The sequence below is a fragment of the Anomaloglossus baeobatrachus genome, chromosome 4, assembly GCF_048569485.1.
Source record: "Anomaloglossus baeobatrachus isolate aAnoBae1 chromosome 4, aAnoBae1.hap1, whole genome shotgun sequence".
Taxonomy (NCBI): Eukaryota; Metazoa; Chordata; class Amphibia; order Anura; family Aromobatidae; genus Anomaloglossus; species Anomaloglossus baeobatrachus.
The window spans coordinates 453,279,961-453,302,264 of NC_134356.1; the positions used below are offsets into that span (position 1 = coordinate 453,279,961).

At 47.9% G+C, this 22,304-nt stretch overlaps 1 protein-coding gene across 3 annotated transcripts in view; it reads right to left on the reverse strand.

Annotated features, from left to right (window-relative positions):
- LOC142303839 (zinc finger protein 609-like) overlaps nucleotides 1-12,617 on the reverse strand; it is a 163,112-nt gene extending 150,495 nt beyond the window's left edge. For 2 of the 3 annotated variants that reach the window (XM_075345622.1, XM_075345620.1), the window contains exon 1: nucleotides 12,394-12,617. The gene's annotated coding sequence lies outside the window, so the exon portion shown is untranslated. The remainder of the gene's footprint in view (nucleotides 1-12,393) is intronic. The other variant, XM_075345621.1, reaches the window with a different exon arrangement.
- Between the last annotated feature and the right edge of the window lie 9,687 nt (nucleotides 12,618-22,304).

Consider the following 22,304-nt stretch of genomic DNA (forward strand, 5'->3'; position numbering starts at 1 on the left):
TTACCTGATGTGTATCCTGGTTACGGGTGCAGGGAGACAGAGAGAGCATGCGCAGCAAAATCCTACGGATTGCGCTGCTCAAAAAACGTTACAGGCTGTGTTGCTCCCGCCCGGCGATCAGTTAAAAAACGACTGACTGCGACGCAGCGGATGCAACGCAGCATCATCAGTCGCAATCTGTCACTAATAGAAGTCTATGGGGAAAAACTGGATTCCTGCAAAATATTTTGCAAGATACCGTAATTCCCCAAGGCGACGGATTGTGACTGATGCAAAACAACGGAAATGTGAAGTTAGGCTAACAGACCAGCAAACCATTTTTCCTGTACAGAACTTTGCTGTTGACTATACTTTTCTCTGAAGAGGTTTCCTGCAAAATCATATATAATGGAATTCTTGAGAAGCTACCATCAGAGGTATATATCGGGCAATAAGGTGATGGAAGACTCTAAGGTGATGTGAGGAGACCCTGAGAGAAGCCTACAAGAACATGTATGAAATGAAGGAGGCTATAATGTGTGACATATCAGTGACAGCAGTGTGCACTGAACAAGCCCCTGCACCGGAATATGACGGTGTTCACGTGCCCCAGCGCCGAGCCTAGTCAGTGGCCGGTACGGTCCATATCCTGATGCCACTGTGCGTAGTGATCGCATATCTGCTCTCTGATTTACTCTTGTCTTTTTATAACTGAGTGTTTTATTAAGTTTTTAGAACAGATACAGAAAAAGTACATGGATGCATAGATATGTCTCACAAGCTTGTTAGCAATAACTGTAAACCATAAATCAGTATACACATTATCCACTAATACACTGAAAACAGGGAATATGACAAGACGAACAATACAATACTAGACAGGGAAACATAAGGGAGGGGGGGATGGATTGGGGAGGGTGAGCATATCAGGCTTCAATCAAGGCCGTACTTCACTGTTATTCTTTGTTGGCCCAATAAGTGTCCCAAAGTGGCCAAACACTCTCAAAAAGATCTACTGTGTTATTTGACAGGGCAGATAAATACTCCATCCTTCTCACATCTTGGATCCGAGACTGGAGATCTGTAAGTGAGGGTGGATGGGCCAACCTCCAGTTACGGGCAATTAGACATCTAGCTGCTGTGGTCATGTGTAATAGTAACCACTTCACTCTTTTCCCCAGCTGAGCAAGTGGTATATTTAATAAATAGAATTTAGGATCCAGGGGAACCCGAAGGTTAGTTACTTTATAAATAAGAGATTGCACCAACCTCCAGAAACACTGGATATTGGGGCATACCCAGAATATGTGCGGTATGTCTCCTCCTGTGGCTCCACACCTCCAACAATTGTCAGGTATAGCTGGGTTTAGTTTATGTAGTAGTGATGGGGTGTGATACCAATACATGAGTAATTTATACTGATTTTCCTTATAGACATAGCATGAAGATGTCTTAGAGGCCGTATCCCAGATCCGCTTCCACATACACAAGGGAATGAACTCACCAAGGAAATCTTCCCATTTCCTCATATATGTATGATTTGGCTTGTCTTCTGGGCATGGGGCCATTAAAATACGATATATACCGGAGATGAGGCCTTTAGTAGAGACCCCAGCTCTGCATAATCTCTCAAAAAGTGTAGGGATAGAGACTTCTAAGGAGGTAAAAAGGGAGTGCAGCAGGTGTCTAACTTGTAAATACCGATATTGGGAATTGCCTGGGAGATTAAATTTATCAGCTATGGTGGCATAGGGGAGAAGGACTCTGGAGTGTGCGTCTACTATGTCAGCAAAGCAAAAGAGCTTCCTGTCAAACCACGTTTTAGTCGCTGTACCCTGCATACCGTCCAGCATTCTGGGATTAAAAAGAAAAGAAGTCAAGGGAGAGTGTTCAGATTTAAGTCTAAGTCCTGTTGTGTATAAATACGTGACTCTTCAGATTTTGTGTTATACCATGCCTGATGAAGAGACCTGAGTAGTCTCGAAAGCTTGCAATTATTACCATCTTTTCAGTTAGCCATTAAAAGGTATCAACCACTGAGGACTCTCTGTTCTTTTAAACAATTTTTTTATCTCTACTGGCTAACACGGTACAAAGATATATTTTACTTGTATCAGATTTAAGTGGAAACTTTTTGACACAACAGTCCCATATCCTCTTCGTGAAGGCTATAGGGCCCAGGGTATGTGGATCAGGCTTATTAGATGAGGTGCCCCAAAGGTAGGAGTTAGGGTGTATTGGGGCTAGCCATAACTTCTCTATTTCCATCCATCTAGAGAAGGCACTGCGATTAGACCATGCAGGGATGTGACGTAAGTGTGCTGCCCAGTAGTACTTAGTAATATCAGGGACCCCCAGGCCTCCTCTCAGTTTACTGTCAAATAATGTTGTTTTCTTGATTCTATGTCTCTTATGGGCCCAAACAAATTGAAGTATACTAGACTGAATGTTGCGCAATTCTTTGTATGGTACACACACCGGAAGGGTCTCAAACCGGTAAAGGAGCTTTGGCAGAACAGACATTTTGACTGCAGAGATTCTTCCAAACAGAGACAATGGGAGCTTGTTCCAATTGAGCAGGAGCCTTTTTATCTCAGTAAATAAACTAGGATAGTTCTGCTGGTACAAGAGCTTATACTGAGATGTTAATTGTATCCCCAGGTATGTCAAGGATATGTTTTTCCATTTATAGTTGTAGTTTTCCTGTAAGGAGGCGACCCGCACCTGTGGAATATTAAGAGGCAGAGCTTCCGTTTTGTTCTGATTGACCTTATACCCTGACAACCTTCCAAATTGTAGTAATAAGGAATGCAAATTCGGGAGGGTGATATGTGGTTGGGACAAGATCAATAGGACATCATCCACATATAGAGATAGCTTAAACTCCTTATCTCGTACCATTACTCCACTTATATTAGGGTCATTGCGAATAGCAGCAGCCAATGGTTCAATACACATGACAAAGAGAAGGGGGGACAAAGGGCATCCCTGACGAGTGCCGTTGAGATGTGGCATAAGGAAGCTTGACCGAAGCTGAGGGGCATGAATATAGACTTTTCAGGGCAGTAATAAATGGACCCGAAATTCCAAATTGATGCAATGTTTCGAACATGAATGGCCACCCCAGATGGTCAAACGCCTTCTCCGCATCCAAACTAAGGAGTGCTTCACTCTCTGTCTTATTAACAACCTCTACTAAGTCAATGATCTTCCTGGTGTTGTCCCCCCCTTGCCTACAAGGGACAAAACCCACCTGGTCTTTGTGTATTAGGTGAGGAAGTAGAACTGAAAGGCGTAGAGCTACCGTGTTTCCCCGAAAGTAGGACCCCCCCGAAAGTAAGGCAGGGTGGGGGTTTCGGGGGGGTCCGCCAATGTAGGGCACCCCCCGATTGTAAGGCAGGGTAGCGGGGGTGCCCGGGGAATGTAAGGCCGCCTATGGGTGGTGGTCGCGGCGTAATGTATACCTCCTCCGGTGAATGGCCCCCGCAATCTCGCCGGCCTGCGGCGCGTCCCGGGTCAACGCTCTTCCTGCTTGATGCTGATTGGCCGATCAGCCTGTTCGTCACAGGCTCCCTGCTGGCCATCAGCTCGAGCTGTGATTGGCCAGTCAGCCGGCTCGCAGCTGATTGGCCGAATCAGCCGCGACGTCACCGCCTGCAGGCTCGCTCCCATTGGTCCAGCGTCCCCGGCGTCCCCGGCAGAAGGAAAGTAACGGTAAGTTACTCTCTCTCTGTGTGTGTACGGTATGTGTATGGGGGCTGTATGTGTCAGAGTGTGTGTGTGTGTGTGTGTGTGTGTGTGTGTGTGTGTGTTTTACCGGTACGATATGTGTGTGTGTGCCGTGTGGGTCTGTACCGGTACCGTATGTGTCAGTGTGTGTGGTGGCAGAGTGGGGGGCAGAACCACTGTATGGGGAGGCTGCAGGGGGGAGGATGGGGTGGGTGGATTCCGGACTCTCAAACAATGGGGAGGCTGCAGGGGGGAGGATGGGGTGCATGCCGGACTCTCAAACAATGGGGAGGCTGCAGGGGGGAGGATGGGGTGGGTGGATTCCGGACTCTCAAACAATGGGGAGGCTGCAGGGGGGAGGATGGGGTGGGTGGATTCCGGACTCTCAAACAATGGGGAGGCTGCAGGGGGGAGGATGGGGTGCATGCCGGACTCTCAAACAATGGGGAGGCTGCAGGGGGGAGGGGGGAGGGGGAAATTGTTATTTTTTTTTTCCAATGTAAGGCCTCCCCCGAAAGTAAGGCAGGGTGGGACTTTTGGGGGTAAAATTAATGTAAGACAGGGCCTTACTTTCGGGGAAACACGGTAGTAGTTTAGTAAAGATTTTCAAATCAGCATTAAGGAGTGCTATGGGCCTATAATTGGCACATTCCATAGCATCCTTCCCAGGTTTGGGTATAAGCGTAATATATGAATGTAACATACTTGTGGGTATAGGGGAGCCCATGAGGAAGCTATTAAATAATTTAATTAAATAGGGGGTAAGTCGATCCGTAAACGCCTTGTAGTAGAAGTATGTCAGGCCGTCTGGACCCGGTGATTTTCCATTAGGAAGTAATTTAAGCACCTCTCCTACCTCTTCACACGTGATTTCTTTATTCAGTGTATTTGCAGCACTCTGAGTAAGAGTAGGCAGCTTACACTGCTCAAGAAAGGAGTGGATTAGCTCCCTCTGCTTTCCTGGGTCTGTAGGAAGAGTGCTGGGCAAAGAATACAATCTTGACAAATAATCCTGAAAAATCTTTGCAACTTTAGTGGGGTCATAGAACGTATTCCCTCCCAAATCTCTCAAGGCATAAACGGATGAGTTCCCCCTATCCTCCCTAAGTTGGCGGGCTAAAAGGGAGTGAGATTTATTTCCTTTGTCATAGTATTTATGCTTTCTATAAAGTAGCAATTTTTCTGTTATATTGACTGCTAAGTCTTTCAGTTGGGCACGAGTCTTTACTATAGCTGTAAGCGTACGTATTGATGGGTTAAGGGTCATCCTATTTTCTAAGTCTCTGAGACTTTTAAGGAGCTGATCTCTCTGATATAGTCTATCTTTTTTGATGCGGGAGCTTAATACTATGCATTGCCCCCTTATGGGCTTCCCAAACAGTAGAAAAATTGGGCACTGACCCCTCATTGTTCTCAAAGTATTCCATCAATCCTGCTTCCAGTTTGTCTCTGTAGGAAGTTCTCTTGAGGAGGGACTCATTGAGCCTCCAGTGGCAGACTCTTGTACGTTGGGTTGTCTGATCTAGGGTGAGAGTCATTGGCGCGTGGTCTGACCACGTTATTGCACCAATATCCACTTTGCTCGTCAATCTAAGGGCCTGAATGTTGCCAAAGAAGAAATCGATCCTGGTGTGTGTACCATGAGGGGGAGAGTAGAAGGTAAAGGTTTTTTCTGAGGGATGTTTAACTCGCCAATCAAATAAGGCAAACCTGCGGATCAGTCTTCGAAAGGCAGCTGTCAATTTACGTTGAGACGGGCTCGACAATTGATTGTTAATGGTCAACCTGTCTAAAGAGTCAGAGAAAATAGTGTTAAAATCTCCACCCACAATCCACACTGAGGGGGGAAGGCGTGTTAATTTGAGGAATACCCGGTTCAAAAAGAGGATCTGGGAGGTATTAGGGGCATAAATGTTACACAAAAGGATTGGAACTTCCTTATATGTCCCTTGTAGGATAAGGTACCTACCCTGTGGGTCTGCCAGGGAGGTAGTAACTTGAATGGGACAGGTCCTTGATATCAAAATCGCCACACCGGCTTTTTTCCTTTCCTGGGAGGCTAAAAAAATTGTAGGGTAAAGGTGTTTAGCGAAATTGCAGTTCCCGTTGAGATTCAAGTGCGTTTCCTGCAAGAAAACCACATCAGCTCGCTGGGTCCTCATCTCACCAAGTGCCATTCGCCTCTTAATGTTTGAGTTTAAACCCTTAACATTTAGTGTTAAAATTTTAACCATATTTTAAATTATAGTAGTATAAAGCAAAATTAGCATTACATACAAAGGCTAACCGGGTATTGCCCATCTCAAACTTGCCTGACGGCCCATGATGCATGGCTCTCAATGGGGTACAGAAGATTCCCTCACCACAATCAGGGTAAACACATAAGGAATGGTAAAAGACAATGACAAAACACATAACATATAGAGCATAACATTTACATGTCACAAATGTTACCAGAGAGGAGTGAAGCCACAGGCGAAAGCCTTCACCTCCGCTTCCGTCCTCCCCGGTCAGGGTCAAAGAAGAAACAATTGGCATAACTTAAAACTTTACCAATATCTAAACCCTAACCTCCTATACCAACTCTTCCGTAGGAGGAACCAGGGTAACTCTAACCCTTAAAGGGGGTTTGTAGCTATGGACACACTGCTATCACAGTCAGTGTCTAAAGCTAGATTCTAAACATCTAAGAGAGGGGAGCATTCAGTTCTCACCACCCTAGTAGCAAACCAATGCAAATGATATGAGGAATCTTAACCAGATATATCAATATCAAAAAAGAAAAAGAAGAAAGTGAACAGCTACTTATGAAAGAAAGGACCAACCAAAGTCCTTATAATAAATCGGGGATGATTTACTCTTGTCTTAATCACAGAGGCGCAGGTTTATATATTGGATACAGCGGGTTGTTTGGTGAAATTGGTAACAAAGTGATTGTAAAGTTGCACTTTATCTACCTGCCACCAATCACAACATTCTAACTAGCATCGTCTCACCTACCGGTAGACCAGTGTTTATCAACGCCAGTTCTCAAGACCCATCAACAGATCATGCTTTCAGGATTTCATTAATGTTGCACAGGTGATGGCATTATTCCTTGTCTAATATTGAGGAAAACCTGAAAACATGATCTGTTGATGGGTCTTGAGTTGAGAAATACTGCGGTAGAGGGAAAGGACTGGGTGACTGCATCCAACCCACCAATCCCCACATAACCTGTCAGGGGGCACTTGAGTAATCTAATCTGTATGGGGTCAGATATGTGTGAATGGCGCTTTCTCCAAGCCTTCTGTTGAGCAGGTCCGCCTCGAAATATGCCTGAAAAAGCATTCAGAAAACCCACAAAAAGGCTCTTATTCATTTCTATTGAAAAATGACTCATTCATACAAACAGGTTTTTAAGTATTTTCTTAGGCCCTTCAGATTTCCAAAATGGGAAGCGGTTAACAGAAGTGAGAAGTATTCTTTAGGTGTTTTCCACCAAGAAGTCGCTAATACTTTACAATAGAGGTCAATAGGAAGGGGAAAAACTAAACTACTGTAATATGTCAGGACGTCTTATTGAGTGTTTTCACCTCAAAAACTCTATCGTTTTATTCATTGCTGTAGAACGTCAAATAAACCCCTGGAAAAAAAAATATAAAAAAAACCATTTACAGAGAACGCTGAAAAACATTACTGGAACACTATAGGAAACATTAAGAAAAACGCTTTGTGCTAAAGAAAAAGACTAAAAAATAAATTGTGCGTTTTGTTACAGCTGAAGAAAAAAAAAAAAAACGATTCAGAGTCCACCAGGTCACGCCGCTGGATACAATCCAGTGGTCACGTAAGCAAATAACCTACAGATTTTCCAGAAAAAAATAATTTACAATGGGTCGATTATACTAATAGCTATCATTGCAGGGCGTTAACATATCCCACATATCAGAGAACATGTTCTCAGTCCATTCCACTATGTCATGGGTTAAAGTGGACAATCCCTTTAAGTGTATACCTAGTACTTTGTGAACCATTGCGTAATGTTCACGTGTAAACATTTCAGCCCTGACAACACACAGTCCAGACATACAACGGCCGGCATGAAGTCACTGTATTCAGGAAACATGATCCGCTGCTGTGTGCATTAGCTAATGGATGAAGCATTTAACCATACATTAGGCACCAAACCATACAAAATATTTACACCCCAGACACAGCGAGCACTATACACGTCATAATGTTATTTTTCTGAGCCCAGGCTGAAGGCAGGGTCAATAGTGGGCACAATGAAAACACCAGACTCCGAACAAAAGGCTGTTCTATCCCCTTCTACCCAGGCCGGGTGCACACAAAGAAGCCTGGCATGGCTCTAAACACGCCGCACTCCCCTTATGTCCTTGATTCACCCACTTGCAGCCATAAACCACTGGTACATAAATATAGGATGGAGAGAGAGGGCTGTGTACTGAAGCAGAGCAGAGGGTGACGGAGGAATGAGGGGGAGGTGTGCCATGGAGGATGAGGGAGAAGGAAAAACAGGGAGAGGAACATGAATGGAAAAAAAGGAGAAACACAGAATGGGGGGACCCGAAGAAAGGAAACAAGCGGTGTGGTGCGAGGGGGCTGGGGCAGCTGCAGCTTCTTTGATAGCAGTATTATTGTTGTAACTCAATCTACTACTGCAGATGCTCAGGATGAAAGCGAGGAGAGCCTAGACAATCGGGAGTGGGGGATGGAGCGGCGATTCCCACGTTTAATCCCTGTGATACCGAGGGACAGGTGCCCTCCACAATCACAACCGAGCCGTCTGCCCTACGACATTGAAATGACAAGCATAGCCCTGACCATGCGACTGAAGGAGATGAGTCACAGAAGAAAAAAAACTTTCATTCTAGTGTTTACCAACAAATCCATCACTGGTAAATCCCGACACCGCAGGCCAGAGCCGGGGACACATGACTGCGAGTCCTAATCCCTGTACACGACGGAAGCTTCCGCCTCTCCTCTCCACGATGGGTAGGAACAAGTGGAAGAAGATAAAAGCCTTCGCTTACTACTAATTAATGTAGAGGAATGGCTAAATCTACAACAAAGAGCAGCTCTGCCATCCTCACATACAAAACAATACCTGCATGATCTATTGGAACACACAAGGTTTGATGCAATAGTACCGTATGCCGAAAAGATATGGCACCCCTGAACTTATAAGAGCAAAACCTACATGGCCCCTATAGGGCTCGTGCACCTGACCCTAAAAATCGGACTAGTGTTCTCTGCCATTTTGATAAATAGCATTCGTCTCCATGTTATTCTAGGGGGGGTTATGCACATGTCCGATTTTCTTCCTCGGACCAAGTGATCCAAAGAAATAATGGCAGCATGTATGATTTACCTCCGTTCATTCACCTCTATGGGTCCGTGGGGAAAAAAAAAAAAAAATCGGACCACTCTCTGATGACATCAAAGTGCGGTCCGATTTTCACAGACTCACAATATACAGAAACTTTTTTTTCCACCTGACATATTTGGACAAACTCTGATCAAAGCATTATTAGTATAATGGGACCAATTTGCTCAGATGAGAGAAAACTGGTGGTGTGACCCTAATCCCACAAGGTGTGAAAAAAAGGCTGGGCTACTAAAATAATCTATGCAACCTGTCTGCAACTAATTAAAGGGAACCTGTCAGGTCCAATATGCACCCAGAACAATGAGCAGTTCTGGGGGTATATTGCTAATCCCGGCCTTACGGTCCCTGTATACACTAGCATAGATAAAGAGAGCTTTAGAAAAGGTATTTCTAAAGATCTTATATCGTATGCTAATGAGCGAGGGCACTAGCCCCCTGGGTGTTTTTCCCTGGCTATTCACCCCCACTGGCATGTTAGTATGTCCCTGTGATTTGCTAACATGCTAATAAATATGCAGTATCAGAGGATGATCTCACTCACCTCTCCGCTGCCATTGCATATGACGGGGGATCTTGGCTCAGTGCGCATTACCCCGCAGTTTTAGTCATGTGCACTACTTCAGATTGAAGCCAGGATGTGTACACCCGGCTTCATAGTGCGCATGACCCAAATCCCGGGGTCATGCGCACTGAGCCGAAATCCAGCATGGAGCGGCGGAGAGGTGAGTGAGATCATCCTGTGATGCTGCGTATTCATTAGCATGATAGCACACCCAGAGGGGCGTATTAACATACTAATGGAGCTGACTGGCCAGGAACTAACATCCAGGGGACTAGTGCCCTCGCTCATTAGCATATAGTAAAAGATCTTAGGAAACACTATTTCTAAAGATCTCTTTATCTATGCTAGTGTATACAGGGAGAGTTAGGCAGGGATTAGCAATATACACACAGGACTGCTCGTGGTTCTGGGAGCATATTGCGCCTGACAGGTTCTCTTTAAGGCCATGTTCACACCACCGTATTTGAAAGTGCTATGCATGAAAAAAAACGGACAGCACTCGCACCAATATTATTCAATGAGCCAGAGCAGATGAACAATGCTTTTCACTATCTGTGTGACAAAGATCGCAGCATGCTCATATTTCCTGCGGAAATCAGATCAGACTCACCCATTGAAGTCTATGGATGCGAGGAAAAAAATGGATGCCACAGTATGGAATCCGATTATTATAGACATAACATAACCAACATAAGAAAATGGGGCTGTAATTTACTAAAAGATGCCACTAAATTAAATGGAGTGTACACGAATGACAAGAGAGTAAAAAAAGTCCCACTTTTCTGGATGAAAATTGTACTCTGAGATTTTACACTCTTGAATTTAGCTTTAGAGCTGTGATTTTGCTGGAGAAAAGTGACAATCTCACGGAAGTTGCAAAGGAAACGTTTAAGGTGCCTGGAATATGGCGATTGCTAAAGTTCTGTTAGGGGACGACCGTACAAAACACTCATTCAGTTTACACAATAATCACAGCAGCCTTTCAGAGAAGGTTCGCACCCAGCGCCTGTCACAAGCAGAAGAAAGGTCACGGCTGTCGTTACACCACAATGTAAACAAGACGCGGAAATTGCAGCGTCACAATCATTGCGGTAAGCAACAAACAGCGGCCTACGAATTCAGCAGTTACATTGTCGTCCTACAGATCTCGTCCCCAGAGAGCTCAGCACGGAGTGGCCAGTGACAGCAGCCCAACGCTACACAGCCATTGCTATATAGGACGCCCTGTAAGTGATGGACATATGAACGCAGTTCTGGTGATCCCGGAGGTCTCAGTATGGAGTGGCCAGTGAAGGCACATTACACAGCCATTCCTATGTAGAACGCCATATAAAGCCAGCTGTGGTGATCTTGGAGATCTCAGCACGGAGTGGCCAGTGACGGCACATTACAAAGCCATTCCTATGTAGGACGCCGTATGAAGCCAGCTGTGGTGATCTTGGAGATCTCAGCACGGAGTGGCCAGTGACAGCAGCCCCACGGTACACAGCCATTCCTATATAGGACGCCCTGTAAGTGGTGGACATTTGAATGCAGTCGTGGTAATCCCGGAGGTCTCAGTATGGAGTGGCCAGTGACCGCAGGTTACAGAGCCATTCCTATGTAGGACACCAGTAATGATCCCGGTGATCTCAGCACGGAGTGGCCACTGAAAGCAGTCCCACGTTACACATCCATTCCTATGTAGGACACTACATAAAGTGACAGACATATGAAGGCAGCCGTGGTGATCCCAGAGGTCTCAACACAGAGTGGCCAGTAAGCACATGTTACCCAGCCATTCCTATGTAGGACGCCCTCTAAATGACGGCCATATGAAAGCAGTAGCGGTGGTGATCCCAGAGGTCTCAGTATGAAGTGGCCAGTGACCGCACATTACACAGCCATTCCTATGTAGGACGCCCTCTAAATGACGGCCATATGAAAGCAGTAGCGGTGGTGATCCCAGAGGTCTCAGTATGAAGTGGCCAGTGACCGCACATTACACAGCCATTCCTATGTAGGATGCCCTCTAAATGATGGCCATATTAAGGCAGTAGTGGAGGTGATCCCGGAGGTCTCAGCACGGAGTGGCCAATGAGGGCACGTTACACAGCCATTCCTATGTAGGACGCCCTATAGGTGGCAGCCATAGTGAGCCCGGACATACCATGACATGGCACGCTTAGTAATAGCTGGCCATTGTTAGCACGCAGCGCAGACAATACCGGACTCATCAATGCGGTGGTGTCTGTGGCCGATAATTATTATTTGCGGATATGTTATTCAGAGCAGCTAATGTCCGCAGTTGGACAATGTGAAGTCTGCCATATAGTTCTTACTACAGATGCCCCTTAACCCCTCACTGGCCACACACGATTCCTATTAGCACCTTAGGACCATTACGCTCTCTTACAGGATGGGGCCACTCCGTGTTGTTGAACAGGTTTTCTGATCACATAGTGCACGTCCTTACCAGGGAGCACCGGGACCTGGCAGTGCCCTGATGCCACACATTAGGAGACCGCTGCCATACATTACACACTGCTGGGCTCAGCCGTGGTGGGGACTGAAGCCCCTGGTACAGGACCGCACAGGGATCACACCTGCATCAGCCTGGGCACAGCTGTGCGCACATGGTGAGGCTGGCACACCACACATGAAGAGGGCACAGTGTCACCCCCGGCCGTACACAGGCAGGGCACAGCCATATTACCGGAGCCCCAGTATCAGCCCCACTGATCGCACTCACCCCCGCTCCGGCCTCAAGTGTCCTCCATCTTGTCCTATTCCGCACACTGCCCCAGGGTCGGGTCACACGGGGCCCAGGCTCCCCCCCATCCCGTGTCCCTCCCCCCGCACCGTATCCGTGCAGCCTCTACTCCAGCTCCAGGCTTTACCGTCCACACAGGCCGCAATCAGATTCGGACCGAGAGGAGGACTGCGCTTCCGGCGCGGCCGGAGACACGCCCACTGATCCCACCAGGATCCGCCCCTTCCCGCGATACGTCACCTGACCCGCCTAGGGGCGGGACGCTGGAATCTGACGTCACCTCCAAGGATGTCAGCGCGAGGCCGCAACCTGTCAAGACTGGAGCAATGGCGGCCGAGCGCGCAGTGTGGGAGCGGCTGACAGCGCCCTGCTCCCGGAGCCGGTACGGGCCAGTGTCTAGCACCGGCGGCCGCATGGAAATCCCAGCAGCTGATGGTGCCGCCGATATGACGACTTCTCGGATGGACTTTAGAATCTAACGCATGTCTTCTATAGGATGTGTGTACAGTGCGAGCTATTGTTCCCTGCTATCAGCTATGTACCCTAGATGGCGTGCACCGCTTATGTATTGATCTGGGGTGTGTGCCGTCTGTATCGCCAGTGATTTCCCTCCTGTCACCCCCAGTACAGGGGCTCCAGCGCTTGGGTGAGTCCTGATGGACAATCCCTCTAATTCTGGATCCTGTGATCACCCGCCTCTGTGTCTACTCTATGGCTCTCCTAATCCTCTGGGCATAAGTGATATGTGGCTATCATTTTACATGGCTTGTTGAGCCCCCACCTGTCCCCATTGCCCCCTCGTGTACATTCAGCAGTGGGGAGAGCCGGGATAGCGCCACTCGCACATCCCTATGAGACCTAGTGCTGTCTTTTCTCGGACGTCACCGACCTGTAGGGCTCCATTGAGCTATAGGCTATGTGCGCACTAGAAAAAGGATTTTTTTCAAGACATTTCTTAAGAAATTTCTTGAGTGAAGGATTAGCGCACCTGCATTAATAACGCACTGAAAAACGCATGCATTTTGGTGCGTTTTTTTGCAGGTTGGTCCATGCGTTTTTTTAATGCTTTAACAGCAATAAATAATGTAGATAGATGGCTAGAAAGATAGATGAATTTAAGAAAAAAAACAACTTTGGGTCCCCCATATGTTTTGTAGCCATCTAGGGTAAAGCAGACGGCTGCAGACCACAGCTGGCAGCTTTACCTTGTCTGGTAACCCAAAACAGAGGGCATCCCACGCTGTTATTTTACATTAAATTATTTAAAACAAAAAAAGTGGATTCCCCCCCAACCCCTCCACCAATTTGGATCACCAGCTAAGGTAAAGCGGACAGCTGTGGTCTGGTATTCTCAGACTAGGGAGGTCTGCCGTTATTGGACACTCCCCAGCCTAAAAATAGTAGGCCACAGCCGCCCCGGAAGTGGCGCATCCATTAGACGTGCCAATCCTGGCGCTTTCCCCAACTCATCCCGTTGCCCTGGTGCGGTGGCAAATGGGGTAATATATGGGGGTTGATACCAGATGTGTAATGTCACCTGGCATCAAGCTCTGGGGTTACTGATGTCACGCGTCTATCAGATACCCGACATCACCAACCCAGTAAGTAAGAAAAAAAAAATAGACAACAAAAAATGTTTTATTTGAAAAAACACTCCCCAAAACATTCCCTCTTTCACCATTTTATTAAAAAGAACAATCAAATCCGGGTCTGACATAATCCAATAAGGGGGTCCCACGACGATCCACACCATAGTCACTGTCCCAGTCAATGAAGAACAGAATGTTCCCCATTGGCTGGGAGAGTAATGCAGTGACCTGAGCCAACATCAATAGATCAGCCCAGGTCACTGCAGGGGATGATGAGCGCTGCTGTCAGGAGGTTAGATGAGATCATTACCTGCTGTGACGAACTCCTGACATCAGCGCTGTCACTGACTTCCATTGCCTGCCGCGTTCTCAGCATTATCACGGGAGCCCATGACGTCACTGCTAGTGACAGTCTCGGGCCGCCCGCGAGACGTGACGTGAGAATGCGGCGGGCATAGAAAGCAGTGACAAGCGCTGACGTCAGCAGAGCAGGAGATCGTCACAGCAGGTAATGATCTCATCTAACCTCCTGACAGCAGCGCTCGTCATCCCCGCGGCTGCCCCCACTGCAGTGTGAGAAGCTGTTGATACCGCGGTGCGGGCAGCCGCTGACACACTGCTGTGCGGGCAGCCGCGGGGCTGACAAGGAGCGGGACACAGACTGCACGGGCACCCGACGGAGGTCACACGGAAGTGCTTCCGTGCGGCTTCCAGGGATTGTGTGATCTGTGTGTGTTTACGCTCTGCTCCACTTCCTCTTCCTCTCATAATGACATCACTTCCCTGCAAAACGCAGGCAGTGATGAACATTGTCCCGAAAAACGTGAAATACCGCAGGGAATCGCAATGAAACGCACAGAATTTGCTGCCTGCGTTATTCCCTGCGTGATTTCATGATTACATTGCAGTCAATGGAGTGAATAATGCAGTTAGCTGCAGAAAAGAAGTGACATGCTTGTTCTTTTTCTCAAGAAAATCTACTGTAAGAATTTTTTTAAGAAAAAAACGCAAATTTTTTGCCATAGGTTTTGCTCGGAAATGTCTGCAGAAAGGTTACAACCATTTTCTCAAGAAATTTCTGCAGTAAAAACGCAGTGTGTGAACATAGCCATATACACAATACAGATTTGTGTCTGATCCGTGAGAGTCTGAGCAGGTCTCATCAGTTATGCAGGTCAGGTTCGGCCATTAGACCCTGCGCGCATGCTGCATTTTTTTTTTTATTTTTTTTTTTTTGCTGCTTTTTTAGTGCAGTTTGTAGCTTAAAACTGCATGTCTTTCCTTCCCCAGCAAAGTCTGAGAATTCAGAAAGGCTGTGCCCACGTTGCTTCTTTTGTCCTTGTAGCTTTGTTTGCAGAAAAAAAGACGCGTGCCAATTGTTTGCATTTTTGGCCAGTGTTTCAGTGATGGGAGGACTCGCAGAAACCAGCGACCAGCGGATCTAACTGGGTTTAAAAAAAAAAACAAAAAAAAACTTCTGGTTCAGAATTGATCCCAGATATCTGGCCGGACGCCGGTCTCCATATAAATCTATGGGGACCAGAAACCGGCACTGAAAAAATCATGGTGGAAGGGATAGGGGGATTGTGGCAAGCGCTTCATACTCACCAACGGAGTTGCAACTGCTTCCATGGCCTCATTTTACTTCTGGGGCTGCTCATTAGCCTCATGCATATGCACAGCTTTCTCTGCCCACCGGCGTCTGTGATTGGTTGCAGTCAGATGCACCCCCACGCTGAGTGACTGTGTCTTATGCTTCCAATCACAGGTGTTGACTGCAGGTCCATCATGGTAAAAAAAAAAATTAGTGTGGGGTCCCCCCATATTGTGATACCTAGTACAGATAAAGCATATGGCTACAGGCTGCAGCCCCCAGCTGTGCGGTTCTCCTAGCTGTGTATCAAAACAAGAGGAACCGACAATTTTGATATCCAGCCATGATAAAGCCTGACAGATGGGGGCTGTTATTCTAAGGCTGGGGAGACGCTTATTGGGCCTGCCCCTCAGCCTCAAAATAGCAACCTGCAGACGCCCAGGTTTGCCGTATTTATTAGATGCAACTGTCGCAACACTGTACCTGGCTCTTCCCGATTGCCCTGGTGCAGTGGCAATTGGGTTAATCAGGGTAAAAAAGGGTTAATTGCAGCTCACAGCTGCCACTAAGCCCTAGATTAGTAATGGGAGGCGTCTGAGACCCCCATTATTAATCTGTAAGTGAACATAAACAAACACCGAAAAAAATCCTTTACTGGCAATAAAAGACAAAACAGCACCCTCTTTCACCAATTTATTAACCCCCAAAATACTCCTGAAGGTCCGATGTAACCCACACGAGGTCCCATGACAATCTAAACTCTGCTTCATCTGAAGGCACAGCGCATGGCCATAGAATAATGGCCGCCCGTTGTGAGCTTCAGGCAGAGTTTGAATGAGCCACTCGATCAGCGGTGATATCACTCAGGTTAGTTGTGGTCACAGCTGGCAGTTCCCACGGCCCTCCACCTGTGACTGCAGGTAACTTGACCTCAGGTGACTTCAAGTTGCCTGCGGTCACAGGTGGAGGACTGGGAACCTCCAGCTGTGACCACAACTAACCTGAGTGATGTCACCACTGATAACTGTGGCTCATTCTCTGCCTGCGGGTCATAGTAAGCGGTCATTGTTCTATGGCCGCACGCTGTGCCTTCAGATGAGGCAGAGTTGGGATCATCATGGGACCTTGTGTGGATTACGTCGTCCCCTCAGGAGTATTTTTGGGGGTATTAAAGGGGTGACAGAGGGTGCTCTTTTGTCTTTTATTGCAAATAAAAGATTTTTTTTGTTTGTGTTTTTCTTTCCACTTACAGATTAGTTATGGGGGGTGTCTCATAGATGCCTCCCATTACTAATCTAGGGTTTAGTAGCAGCTGTGAGCTGTTATTAACCCCCTGATTGCCACCACACCATGGCAAAGTTCCAAAAATGTTGTATCTACTGGATGCAGCAATCCTGGGCACCTGCAGGCTGCTATTTTAGGAGGGTGTGGGGGGCAATAAGCACTGGTCTCACCAGCTGTCGAGCTTTATCATGGCTGGGTATCAAAATTGTGGGGGACCGCACATCGTTTTTTTGGGGGGGTTTTTTTAAACAAAAAAAGCCGCTTGGGGTTCCTTTTATTTTTATACACCACCAAGGTAAGTGCACGGCTGGGGGCTGTAGCCATATGCTTTATCGGTGCAGGGTATTATAATACAGGGGGAACCCTATGCCAGGTTTTTTTAATTTATTTTTACAGTATTATATAGACGCTCATAGTGCCTGTGATTGGTTGCAGTAAGATACTGTTGCTCAGGCTGGGGGCGCTGTCTAACTGCAGCTAATCAGACAGTGGGCGGGGAAAGCAGTGAATATGTATAGTGGCTAATGGACGGCCCCAGAAGTAAAATGAGCTTCAACGGTAGTATACAGCTGCGCCAGAGACTCTAAGTATAACGCGCTTGTTCCTATCCCTTCTACCACCATTTTTAAGTGCCAGATTCTTATCCCCATAGACTTATATGGGGACCGGCGTCTAGCCAGATATCCGGGATCAACTCTGGGCCAGAACAGGTTTCGTTTCTTTTTTTGAGATCCACCACCCGCGGGTATCTGAGTCCACCCATAACTATTTACTAAAAAAAAAAAACGCATGGGAAAAAAACATATGCATTTTTTGATCCGTTTTCTGGCACAAGTTGCGTTTTTCTGCCAGAGGGTGCGTTTTTCGGTGAATGCACAACTGCAGCGTTCACACATATAGCCTTAAAAGTCCATGGAGATTCTTGTGAAAAAGAGGGGAAAAAAATGTAAGATACTTTATGCTGAAAGGGTTATTTCCACCTCCGAGATCCTATTACAATATGTAGTAGCTACAATATTAGCAAATACTTCCAGTTAGAAATGTAGTATAGTTCTCCTGATATAGCCATGTCTCTTACCTTATGTGCAGGACATTACAGTAGCTTAGGTATCCATGGTTCCATCAACTCATAGTGACAGTTGTTTATGGATGTAACCATGGATACCTAAGGTCATGCAATGCCCTGCACATGAGGAAAGAGACATGGCTTTATCAGGAGAACTATACTACATTTCTAATAGGAGGTTTTTGCTAATATTATACCTACATATTAGGATATGATCTCAGAGATGGGAATACCCCTTTAAAGAATGCATCCAGGACTTAAAAAAATGTGCCCAAGCACTTATAGGCAGAGAGTTGCTACCTGCTTGTTGTGCCAGTCTCCATAATTCGCTGTCACAGACCTCTCCTGCCAGTAATGCAATGTCTTTGTCAACAAGATGGCAGCTTCTCTTCTCTCTGCCCTTTTGACAAGGGGAACAGCCGACTTCATGCTGATTGATCGCCGGCTCCCCACTGCCTGACTGGGGGAGCTGGCTGTCAATCAGCATGACTTTGGTTGTTTCCCCCGTCTACAGAGCAGAGTGGATGAGAAGCCCCCGTTCTGTTGTCACAACGTTAGCGGAAGGAGCTGAGTTTCTGGGCTCAATGGGCTGGTAGGTAGCAACTCCCTGCCTGTGAGTGCTAAAGTACTGGGGGTTTTTTTTGTTTGTTTTTTTAATTTCCAGATACACCCTTTAAGAATTCCATTCCATAGTTTCATCCTATTTTTAATAAGAATCTCTCACCAGGTTTTATATAGTCAATTGTAGCGCAGCACAATGTAGAGACAGAGACCCTGATTCCGGAGATGTCACCTACTGTCCACCTTGCTGTAGATTTGATATTCTGTCTGATAAAATAGTGATTTTTATCCAAACCGCAGCCATCAGTCCAATAAGTGATACATGGCTAAAATCGGGGTCTCAGCCCCTTCACACTGCTATCAGATGAGGCAGCAAAAACTGGTGACACAATTGCTATAAGGCAGGACTGGGCAAAGTGCGGCCTGCGGGCCATATACGGGTCTCTGGCTGTTCTAGTCCGGACCAAGGATCGAGACGGTCAAAGGGCTGAAACCAATGGGCCGCATTATGCTGCCAAATGTCACTGCCATTTGTTGCATCCTCCTAATGCAGATAGTAGTAAACACATTGGTAGAGGATGGTGCCACTGGCTCTGTCTTCCAATCGGTGTGAGGCACAGCAGACACTATGACGTTGCATCATCGCATGCACTGTGCAAAGTGTCAATGCATCGGAGGCCGGAACAGAATGTTCAGGGAACTGGAGCGAGGTGAGGTATGTGGGGGGGTTTTCCCCAGGTGTATGGGATGTTTGCATGTATGTAGGATGCGATGTGGGGGCTCATCATGTACTTAGGTATATAGGAGGCTATGTGGAGTGTATACTGTATATAGTAGGCTATGGGGGGCTTCTACTGTGTATAGGAGGCTAAGTTGGGCTCAAATGTATAAAAGGGGCTATGTGGGGGCTCACACTGTGTGTCTGTAGGAGGCTATGTGGGGGCTCACACTGTGTGTCTGTAGGAGGCTATGTGGGGGCTCACACTGTGTGTCTGTAGGAGGCTATGTGGGGGCTCACACTGTGTGTCTGTAGGAGGCTATGTGGGGGCTCACACTGTGTGTCTGTAGGAGGCTATGTGGGGGCTCATACTGTGTGTCTGTAGGAGGCTATGTGGGGGCTCACACTGTGTGTCTGTAGGAGGCTATGTGGGAGCTCATACTGTGTGTCTGTAGGAGGCTATGTGGGGGCTCACACTGTGTGTCTGTAGGAGGCTATGTGGGGGCTCACACTGTGTGTCTGTAGGAGGCTACGTGGGGGCTCACACTGTGTGTCTGTAGGAGGCTATGTGGGGGCTCACACTGTGTGTCTGTAGGAGGCTATGTGGGGGCTCACACTGTGTGTCTGTAGGAGGCTATGTGGGGGCTCACACTGTGTGTCTGTAGGAGGCTATGTGGGGGCTCACACTGTGTGTCTGTAGGAGGCTATGTGGGGGCTCACACTGTGTGTCTGTAGGAGGCTATGTGGGGGCTCACACTGTGTGTCTGTAGGAGGCTACGTGGGGGCTCACACTGTGTGTCTGTAGGAGGCTATGTGGGGGCTCACACTGTGTGTCTGTAGGAGGCTATGTGGGGGCTCACACTGTGTGTCTGTAGGAGGCTATGTGGGGGCTCACACTGTGTGTCTGTAGGAGGCTATGTGGGGGCTCACACTGTGTGTCTGTAGGAGGCTATGTGGGGGCTCATACTGTGTGTCTGTAGGAGGCTATGTGGGAGCTCATACTGTGTGTCTGTAGGAGGCTATGTGGGGGCTCATACTGTGTGTCTGTAGGAGGCTATGTGGGGGCTCACACTGTGTGTCTGTAGGAGGCTATGTGGGGGCTCACACTGTGTGTCTGTAGGAGGCTATGTGGGGGCTCACACTGTGTGTCTGTAGGAGACTATGTGGGGGCTCATACTGTGTCAATAAGAGGCTGTTTGGGGGCTCACACTGTGTGTCTGTAGGAGGCTATGTGGGGGCTCATACTGTGTGTCTGTAGGAGGCTATGTGGGAGCTCATACTGTGTGTCTGTAGGAGGCTATGTGGGGGCTCATACTGTGTGTCTGTAGGAGGCTATGTGGGGGCTCACACTGTGTGTCTGTAGGAGGCTATGTGGGGGCTCACACTGTGTGTCTGTAGGAGGCTATGTGGGGGCTCACACTGTGTGTCTGTAGGAGGCTATGTGGGGGCTCACACTGTGTGTCTGTAGGAGGCTATGTGGGGGCTCATACTGTGTGTCTGTAGGAGGCTATGTGGGAGCTCATACTGTGTGTCTGTAGGAGGCTATGTGGGGGCTCATACTGTGTGTCTGTAGGAGGCTATGTGGGGGCTCACACTGTGTGTCTGTAGGAGGCTATGTGGGGGCTCACACTGTGTGTCTGTAGGAGGCTATGTGGGGGCTCACACTGTGTGTCTGTAGGAGACTATGTGGGGGCTCATACTGTGTCAATAAGAGGCTGTTTGGGGGCTCACACTGTGTGTCTGTAGGAGGCTATGTGGGGGCTCATACTGTGTGTCTGTAGGAGGCTATGTGGGAGCTCATACTGTGTGTCTGTAGGAGGCTATGTGGGGGCTCATACTGTGTGTCTGTAGGAGGCTATGTGGGGGCTCACACTGTGTGTCTGTAGGAGGCTATGTGGGGGCTCACACTGTGTGTCTGTAGGAGGCTATGTGGGGGCTCACACTGTGTGTTTGTAGGAGGCTATGTGGGGGCTCATACTGTGTGTCTGTAGGAGGCTATGTGGGGGCTCACACTGTGTGTCTGTAGGAGGCTATGTGGGGGCTCACACTGTGTGTCTGTAGGAGACTATGTGGGGGCTCATACTGTGTCAATAAGAGGCTGTTTGGGGGCTCACACTGTGTGTCTGTAGGAGGCTATGTGGGGGCTCATACTGTGTGTCTGTAGGAGGCTATGTGGGAGCTCATACTGTGTGTCTGTAGGAGGCTATGTGGGGGCTCATACTGTGTGTCTGTAGGAGGCTATGTGGGGGCTCACACTGTGTGTCTGTAGGAGGCTATGTGGGGGCTCACACTGTGTGTCTGTAGGAGGCTATGTGGGGGCTCACACTGTGTGTCTGTAGGAGACTATGTGGGGGCTCATACTGTGTCAATAAGAGGCTGTTTGGGGGCTCACACTGTGTGTCTGTAGGAGGCTATGTGGGGGCTCATACTGTGTGTCTGTAGGAGGCTATGTGGGGGCTCACACCGTGTGTCTGTAGGAGGCTATGTGGGGGCTCATACTGTGTGTAGGAGGCTATGTGGGGGCTCATACTGTGTGTCTGTAGGAGGCTATGTGGGGGCTCATACTGTGTGTCTGTAGGAGGCTATGTGGGGGCTCACACCGTGTGTCTGTAGGAGGCTATGTGGGGGCTCATACTGTGTGTAGGAGGCTATGTGGGGGCTCATACTGTGTGTCTGTAGGAGGCTATGTGGGGGCTCATACTGTGTGTCTGTAGGAGGCTATGTGGGGGCTCACACTGTGTGTCTGTAGGAGGCTATGTGGGGGCTCATACTGTGTGTCTGTAGGAGGCTATGTGGGGGCTCATACTGTGTGTAGGAGGCTATGTGGGGGCTCATACTGTGTGTCTGTAGGAGGCTATGTGGGGGCTCATACTGTGTGTCTGTAGGAGGCTATGTGGGGGCTCATTCTGTGTCAATAAGAGGCTGTTTGGGGGCTCATACTGTGTGTCTGTAGGAGGCTACGTGGGGGCTCACTCTGTGTGTCTGTAGGAGGCTACGTGGGGGCTCACACTGTGTGTCTGTAGGAGGCTATGTGGGAGCTCATACTGTGTGTCTGTAGGAGGCTATGTGGGGGCTCAT